Here is an 8,221-nt window from a genome sequence, read left to right as displayed (position 1 = left end):
CCTTCCTTCCTTCCTTCCTTCCTTCCTTCCTTCCTTCCTTCCTTCCTTCCTTCCTTCCTTCTTCCTCCTCCTCCTCTCCGCAAACCCCACTCCCTTCTAGCCCTAATGAGGTTCCCCAGTTAGGTCATGAAGCCTAACTGCAAGAAAATCACCAAGCTCAGAGAGCACCAAGCCCCCACCCCCGCCCCCCATTGAACCTCTGAGTTTCAAATATCCCCTTCTGTGCCCCAAATGCCCCTCTCCTGTTTGTTCAAGCCAGACGTCCGTGCCACACTCATTGGCGGCCGAGCAATTTATTCTCTGGCAGATGCTGAGCAGAGTGAAGTTATTAACCACACAAGCTTCAACCAATTAGATGTAGATGATGGTGTAATTGTTTTAAAGGATGCTTCCCCAGCCCTCATCGTTGGGCTGGAAAGGAAACTCAAGGCCGTCCAAACATCATTAAAAAGCTTCATTAAAGAAACCAGATGAGGTTGGGGAAATGCAGGAGTATCACATTCTGCCCATGTGCGGCCCACGACCTGGAAGCAGACCGGTTTTCCACATGCAAAATTCCCTCCCATCACAGATAGTCCTCCACTTGCGACAGTTCATTTAGTGACCGTTACACCGGCACTGAAAAAAGTGAGTTATGACCATTTTTCACACAACCGTTGCAGCATCCTTGTGGTCACATGATCAAAATTCAGAGGCTTGGTAACTGACTCCTATTTATGACGGTTGCAGCGTCCCGGGGTGTCACGATCCACTTTTGCGACCTTCTGACAAGCAAAGTCAATGGGGGAAGCTCGATTCACTTAACAACCGTGTGACTGTCTTAAACAAATGCAGTGATTCACTTAAGAACTGTAGCAAGAAAGGTTGTGAAATGGGACAAAAGTCACTTAACAAATGTCTCACTTAGCAACTGAAAAGTCGGACGCAATTGTAAGTCGAAGACTACCTGTACTGAATTTTATTTTTTAAGTAGAGTAGTCCTCAGCTTACAACCATTTGTTAAGTTGTGACCATTTGAAGTCACAACTGCACTGAAAAAGGTGACTTATGGCTGATCCTCACATTACAACCGTCACAGCATGTCAAAATCCTGAGAGTCAATGGGAGGAGCCAGATTTGCTTAACAACTGCACAATTCACCTAATAAACGTCCGTGATTCACTTAACAACCCTGGTAAAAAGGAAGGTCATGAAATTAGGTGTGAGACTCACTTAACCAGTTCCTTGCTTAGCCACGGAAACTCTGCTCCCAATTGTGACGTAAGCCGAGGATAACCTGTTCAGGTAGTTCTTGTCTTACGACCACAATTGAGCCCAACATTTTTCTTGCAAAGTGAGATGTTTGTTAAATGAATTTGGCTCCCTTTTACAACCTTTTTTGCAACCGTTGTTAAGGGAATCACTGCAGTCATTAAGTGAGTAATACGGTTGCTAAATGAATCTGGCTTCCTTGTTGACTTTGCTTGTCAGAAGGTCGCAGAAGGGGATGGCGTGACTCCGGGGACCCTACGACGATTGTAAATATGAGCCAGTTGCCAACCGTCTGAATTTTACACACTTGTAACTGTGAAAAACAACCATAGGTCATTTTTTCTGTTGTAACTTCAAAGATTCTCTAAACAAAATGTTCTAAGTTTAGGACTTCCTATAGTGGGGGAAGGTGTCCATCCTCTGCAGATTGATAAATTCGCAGAAATGAAATTTCCTATGAAAAATGCAGATCTTGTGTATTTATTGACCGTACTTCTTGTTTATACACACACACACAAAACATACAAAATGACACTGTCAGAACATTTCCACCAGCCCGCTGAAATCCTTGCAAAGAAACTCTAGTGGACCAAAAAAAATGGAAATACAGGTAGTCCTCAACTTACAACAATTCATTTAGTGACTGTTCAAAAGTTACCATGGTGCTGAAAAAACGTGATTTAGGATTATTTTTTTCACACTTACGACCGTCGCAGCATTCCCCATAGTGACGTGATCAAAATTCGGATGCTTGGCAACCGACTCGTATTTATGACGGTCTCAGTGTCCCGGGGTCACGTGATCCCCTTTTGCGACGTTCTGACAAGCACAATCAATGGGGGAAACCAGATTCACTTAACAACCGTGTTACTAAGTTATCAGCTGCAGCGATTCACTTAACAGCTGTGGTAAGAAAGGTCATAAAATGGGGCAAAACTCACTTAACAAATATTTCGTTAAGCAGCATCAATTTTGGGCTCAGCTGCCATGGAGCAGCGTCCATCCCACGGAGTCTTCCCCATTGAAGGCAAATGGACTTATAGGATACTAGTCCTCCCTTGATATACGATAGCAATTGAGACCGGAAATTTCCATTGCTAAGCAGGTCAGTTGTTAAGCGAGTCACGTTCAATTTTACAAACTTTTTTGCCACAATTGGTAAGCGAATCACTGCCCTTCTTGAGTGAATCATAAAGTCCTTAAGTGAATCGGCTTCCCCAACTGATTTTACTCGTCGGACGTCAGTTGGGAACATTGTAAAAGGTGATCATAGGACCCCAGGACGTTGCAACCGTCATAAACACAAGCGGGTTGCCCGAATTTCAATCACGTGACCATAGGCATGCTGCAACGGTTGTAGCTGCGAGGACTGTTGGGAGGCCAAAAAAGTTGCAAAAGGGGATCACGTGACCTTGGGACACTGCAAGTGTCATTTGCCAAGTGTCTGAATTTTTTCTTTTTTTTATAAACAATTTTTGCCAAGTGTCTGAATTTTTATCCTGTGACTACAGAGGTGACAAATGATTGTGTGTCGCTTTTTCTTTAACATTTTATACTCTGTTCTGCTGTTTTTGTCATTTTTTTTTATTGTTTTATTGATTTTCTAATTTTACATTTAAGTATTTAAAAAGCAGCGTGGCAGCTGAGTTAATCGATAATTCAGTGACATACAAGTATCTTTTAGTACCAGTCTCAAACTACCACATTAACTATTTCCTCTCTTTTCCCCTTAATATTTACTGTCTCATATTTAAACTGATACAATTCTTATTATATCAATTAAATAAAAATAACATTCTTACACTTATCAATAATTTTTAGCTTATACATATCCTGGTTATTTTAACATTCAGCCTTTATAGACAATCAATGTCCTAATTAGTTTAGTTTCCCATTAATATTTAAATTTAACATTTAATATTTATAATTTCCAAGTTTTAAGTAACCAAAGTTCCCTTTATCACAATTCACCACAAAGTCTAATATTCAGGATACACATCTTTATCTATTTGAATATATTCTATTTCTCACCATCTAATTAATAATACAGTGTAACATTCTTATTTTTTATTAATTTCCAAATGTCTTAAATTTAGTAACCAAAATTTCTCTTGTTTCAACGTCAAATATTTCCTCTTTTTCTTTTAATGTCTACTATCTCATATTTAAGGTGGTACAGTCCTTATTATATTAGCTAAGTAAAAACATGTGTGTCGCTTTTTTTTTTTTTTGTAACTCCCCACGGCCACTAAATTCCCAGCTCCCAACAACCATTAAACAAGTGGTTGTAACTGGAGGACTATCTGCAGAGGGTGGAAATCGCATCAGGGCATCAAAGCTTTCTGCAAGATCAAAAGTCTGGCCAGCTTGTAGCTTTGGAGACATCAAACTCGTGTTTGAGACCCACACATTCTCCCCTCCGCCCCTTCTCCCGACATCCTTTGTTGTTGTTTGCACAACTCGGCCCTGACAAACTGAATACAGATGGAGGCCATTGAAATGCACAAGAAGTCCTCTCTTTAATTCCACGGCTGGCACCCGATTGGGCGAGCACAAAAGCCAAAAAAGCCGAGACATTATGTTCCAAAATGGATGAAAAATCTCGGGGCGGTGGGTGGGGGCATGTGGGCATGGTTGTTTGGGGCCGCTTTTCAAATGTATTTACTAAAAATACAATCAAACCAGCCTCCCAGCCTTGGGAAACGAGCATGAGAAAACAGTGCCCGGTGCAACGCAAAGGCAGTGGGTTTGCTATAAAAAGATTGTTGAATCCAAGCAGAGAGTTGCACAATTAGGCAGAGAAATATCTAGGATGTGGTGAATGCTCAAGAGATGGGCAATGCCTAAAATCGGGGGGGGGGGGGGNGGGGGGGGGGGGGGGGGAAGCCTGCAAGTAATAATTGTACAGACAGAGGCATAGAATCAAGATCACACGAAGTATTATGAAAACAAGCTTAATAAAACCCTAGTAAGACCACACCTGGAATACTGCAGCCAATTTTGGTCACCATATCACAAAAAAGATGTTGAGAGTTTGGAAAAAATTCAGAGAAGAGCAACTAAGATGATCCAAGGCCTGGAGACTAAAACATACGAAGAACGGCTGCAGGACTTGGGTTTGGCTAGTCTAAAGAAAAGAAGAAACAGGGGAGACATGATAGCAGCGTTCCAATATCTGAGGGGCTGCCACAAAGAAGAGGGGGGGGGTCACATTATTCTCCAAAGCACCAAAGGCAGGAGAAGAAACAATGGTTGGAAACTGATCAAAGAGAGAAGCAACCTGGAATTAAGGAGAAACTTCCACACAGTGAGAACAATTAACCAGTGGAACAGCTTGCCTCCAGAAATCGTGAGCGCTCCATCACTGGAGGTTTTTAAGAAGAGACTGGACATCCACCTGTCTGAGATAGTATAGGTTCTCCTGCTTGAGCAGGGGGCTGGACTAGAAGACCTCTGAGGTCTGTTCCAGCTCTATTCTATTCTATTCTATTCTATTCTATTCTATTCTATTCTATTCTATTCTATTCCATTCCATTCCATTCCATTCCATTCCACTTCACTCCACTCCACTCCACTCCACTCCACTACTCTATTGTATTCTACTCTACTCTATTATCCAGGTAGTCCTGAATGTACAACCACCATTTATTGCTAGAAGTGGTCTCAATTTAAAGCAGTTTGTTTAGGGACTTTTCAAAGTTACAACGGCACTGAAAAAAAGTGAATTGTGTCTCTTTTTTTTTTACTTATAACCATTGCAGCATCCCCAGGAACAAAATTCAAAATAGGCAACTGACTCCTATTAGATATGAATCATGACTCACGACTACAACTGAGCCCAAAATTTCTGTTGCTAAATAAGACAGCTGATAAGTGAATTTTGCCTCATTTTACAACCTTTCTTTGCCACAGTTGTTGAGTGAATCACTGCAGTTGTTAAGTTACTGACACGGTTGTTAAATGAATCTGGCTCCTCCCATTGACTTTGCTTAACAATAGACGGTCACAAAAGGTGATCACATGACCTCTGGACACTGCAACCGTCATGAATATGAGTCGGTTGCCAAGCATCTGTATTTTGTTCATGTGACCGTGAGGATGCTAGAACAGTCGTAAGTTTGAAAAGCAATCATAAATTACTTTTGCTATAGTCACACTAATCCTTCACTCTCTCCCCCACTCTCCTTCCTTCCTTCCTTCCTTCCTTCCTTCCTTCCTTCCTTCCTTCCTTCCATTCACTTTCCTCCCCTCCCCTTCCTTCTCTCTTCACTTCCCCTTCCCCTTCCTTCCTTCCACTTCACTTCCCTCCTCTTTCCTTCTCCCTTCACTTCCTCCTTTCCCCTTCTTTCTTTCCTTCTTTCCTTCTTTCCTTCCTTCCTTCCATTCACTTCCCTCCCCTCCCCTTCCTTCTCTCTTCACTTCCCCTTCCCCTTCCTTCCTTCCACTTCACTTCCCTCCTCTTTCCTTCTCCCTTCACTTCCTCCTTTCCCCTTCTTTCTTTCCTTCCTTCCTTCCTTCCATTCACTTTCCTCCCCTCCCCTTCCTTCTCTCTTCACTTCCCCTTCCCCTTCCTTCCTTCCACTTCACTTCCCTCCTCTTTCCTTCTCCCTTCACTTCCTCCTTTCCTTCTTTCTTTCCTTCTTTCCTTCTTTCCTTCCTTCCTTCCATTCACTTCCCTCCTCTCCCCTTCCTTCTCCCTTCACATCCTCCTTTCCCCTTCCTTCTTTCCTTCTTTCCTTCTTTCCTTCCTTCCTTCCATTCACTTCCCTCCTCTCCCCTTCCTTCTCCCTTCACATCCTCCTTTCCCCTTCCTTCTTTCCTTCTTTCCTTCTTTCCTTCCTTCCTTCCACTTGAGTGGACCACAACACCCAGCATCCCTAGCCATGGCCTTTCCCACATCCCCTCCATCCAGGTCTGACCTCAGCGGAGTCCTTCATTAGATGCCATGGACGGTCTGCTTAATTGCTGGATCTCCGTCCTGTCAGTTACCCACAATGCCTTTTGGAAGTCTGGCTGCAGGGCATTGTGGGAGATTAAGAGACCCCTTTTCCGTCTGGCCCTGGAGTCGGAGGCATCGATCCTGACGCCTGCCTTCGATGGCTTTGCTGCTAAAGCTCAGCCAGTTTTGGTCTGAAGCCCCAGACAAGCCTCTGCCTCAAAGTCCCTACAGGTTGATATGAACCATCTTAGGAAGCAAATCCAATTTAGCCATCATAGTTAATAACATTAGAAAAATGGCCTGAAGTCAGTTACTCATGTGAATTTGGGTGTTCTGTTTTTCTGTCTCTTGTTAGGAAAATTTCTCTTCTGGGATACCACCAGAGCCTTATCTCAGCAGAGTTTGTTTCCCTTTTCCTTCCTTCCTATCTTCCTTCCTTCCTTCCTTCCTTCCTCCCTCCCTCCCTCCCTCCCTCCCTCCCTCCCTCTTTCTTTCTTTCTTTCTTTCTCTTTCTTTTTCCCATCTTTATTATTTTTATCAACAACTCAAAGTGGCAGACATATCTAATAAGTCTTCATCCTCCTATTTTCCCTACAACAACCCTGTGGGGTGGGTGGGACTGAAGCAGAGGGACTGGCCTGAAGTCACACAGCCCCTTTTCATCCCTAAGGTGTCTCCTAGTTTCATCTATTAATCCAACTCTCTGCCCATCCATCCATCCCTCTGTCTGTCCATCCATCCATCACCTATGGATCCATCCATCCATCCAACCACCCATCCCTCCATCCCTCTGTCTGTCCATCCCTCCATCCCTCTGTCTGTTCAGCCATCCATCACTTATGGATTCATCCATACATCCCATGCATCCATCCCATCCATCCATTGATCCCATGCATCCATCCCATCCATCCATCCATCCTAACCAATCTATCCATCAATCCCTCCATCCAACCAACAATCCAACCATCCATCCATCCATCCAACCAGCCATCCCTTCCTCTGTCTGTTCAGCCATCCATCACCTATAGATCTATTCATCCATCCATCCATCGAACAATCCATCAATCCATCCATCCCTCCGTCTGTCCATCCATCCATCACCTATGGATCCATCCATCCAACCAACCAACCAACCATCCATCCACCCATTCTTCCATCCATCCATCACCTATGGATCCATCCATCCATACCATGTATCCATCCCATCCATCCATCCATCTACCAATCCATCTCTCCCTCTGTCTGTTCAGCCATCCATCACCTATGGATCCATCCCATCCATCCATCCATTGATCCCATCCATCCATTCATCCATCACCTATGGATCCATCCATCCATCCAACCAACCATCCATCCACCCATTCATCCATCCATCCATCACCTATGGATCCATCCATCCATCCATCCATCCAACCAACCAACCAACCATCCATCCATCCATCCATCCATCCATCCATCCACCCATTCATCCATCCATCCATCCATCCATTACCTATTGATCCATCCATTACCTATTGATCCCTCCATCCATCCCATGTATCCATCCCATCCATCCATCCACCAATCCATTGCTCCCTCTGTCTGTTCAGCCATCCATCACCTATGGATCCATCCCATCCATCCATCTATTGATCCCATCCATCCATCTATCCTTCTGTCTGTCTATTCATCCATCACCTATGGATCCATCCATGCAACCAACCAACCAACCATCTATCCATCCATCCAACTAACCAACCAACCATCCACCCATCCCTCTGTCTGTCCATCCATCCATCACCTATGGATCCATCCATCCAACCAACCAACCATCCCTCCCTCTCTGTCCATCCATTTATTTATTTATTTATTTATTTAACACTAACTTGTATGCCGCCCTTCTCCCCACGGGACTCAGGGCGGCTCACAGCACATTAAAACAACACAAAAACATTTCCCCTTTAAAAGCCAATTAAAACCAAATATTTATAGCTGTGACATTATTAAAATCTTTAAAAATTTTCCCTATTTAAAATTCACCCTAGGTCAGTC

The sequence above is a fragment of the Protobothrops mucrosquamatus genome, unplaced genomic scaffold, assembly GCF_001527695.2.
Source record: "Protobothrops mucrosquamatus isolate PMUCROS unplaced genomic scaffold, P.Mucros_1.0 scaffold81, whole genome shotgun sequence".
In the NCBI taxonomy this organism is placed as follows: Eukaryota; Metazoa; Chordata; class Lepidosauria; order Squamata; family Viperidae; genus Protobothrops; species Protobothrops mucrosquamatus.
The sequence above is the reverse complement of the archived record's forward strand: the minus strand, read 5'-3'. Positions refer to the sequence as shown.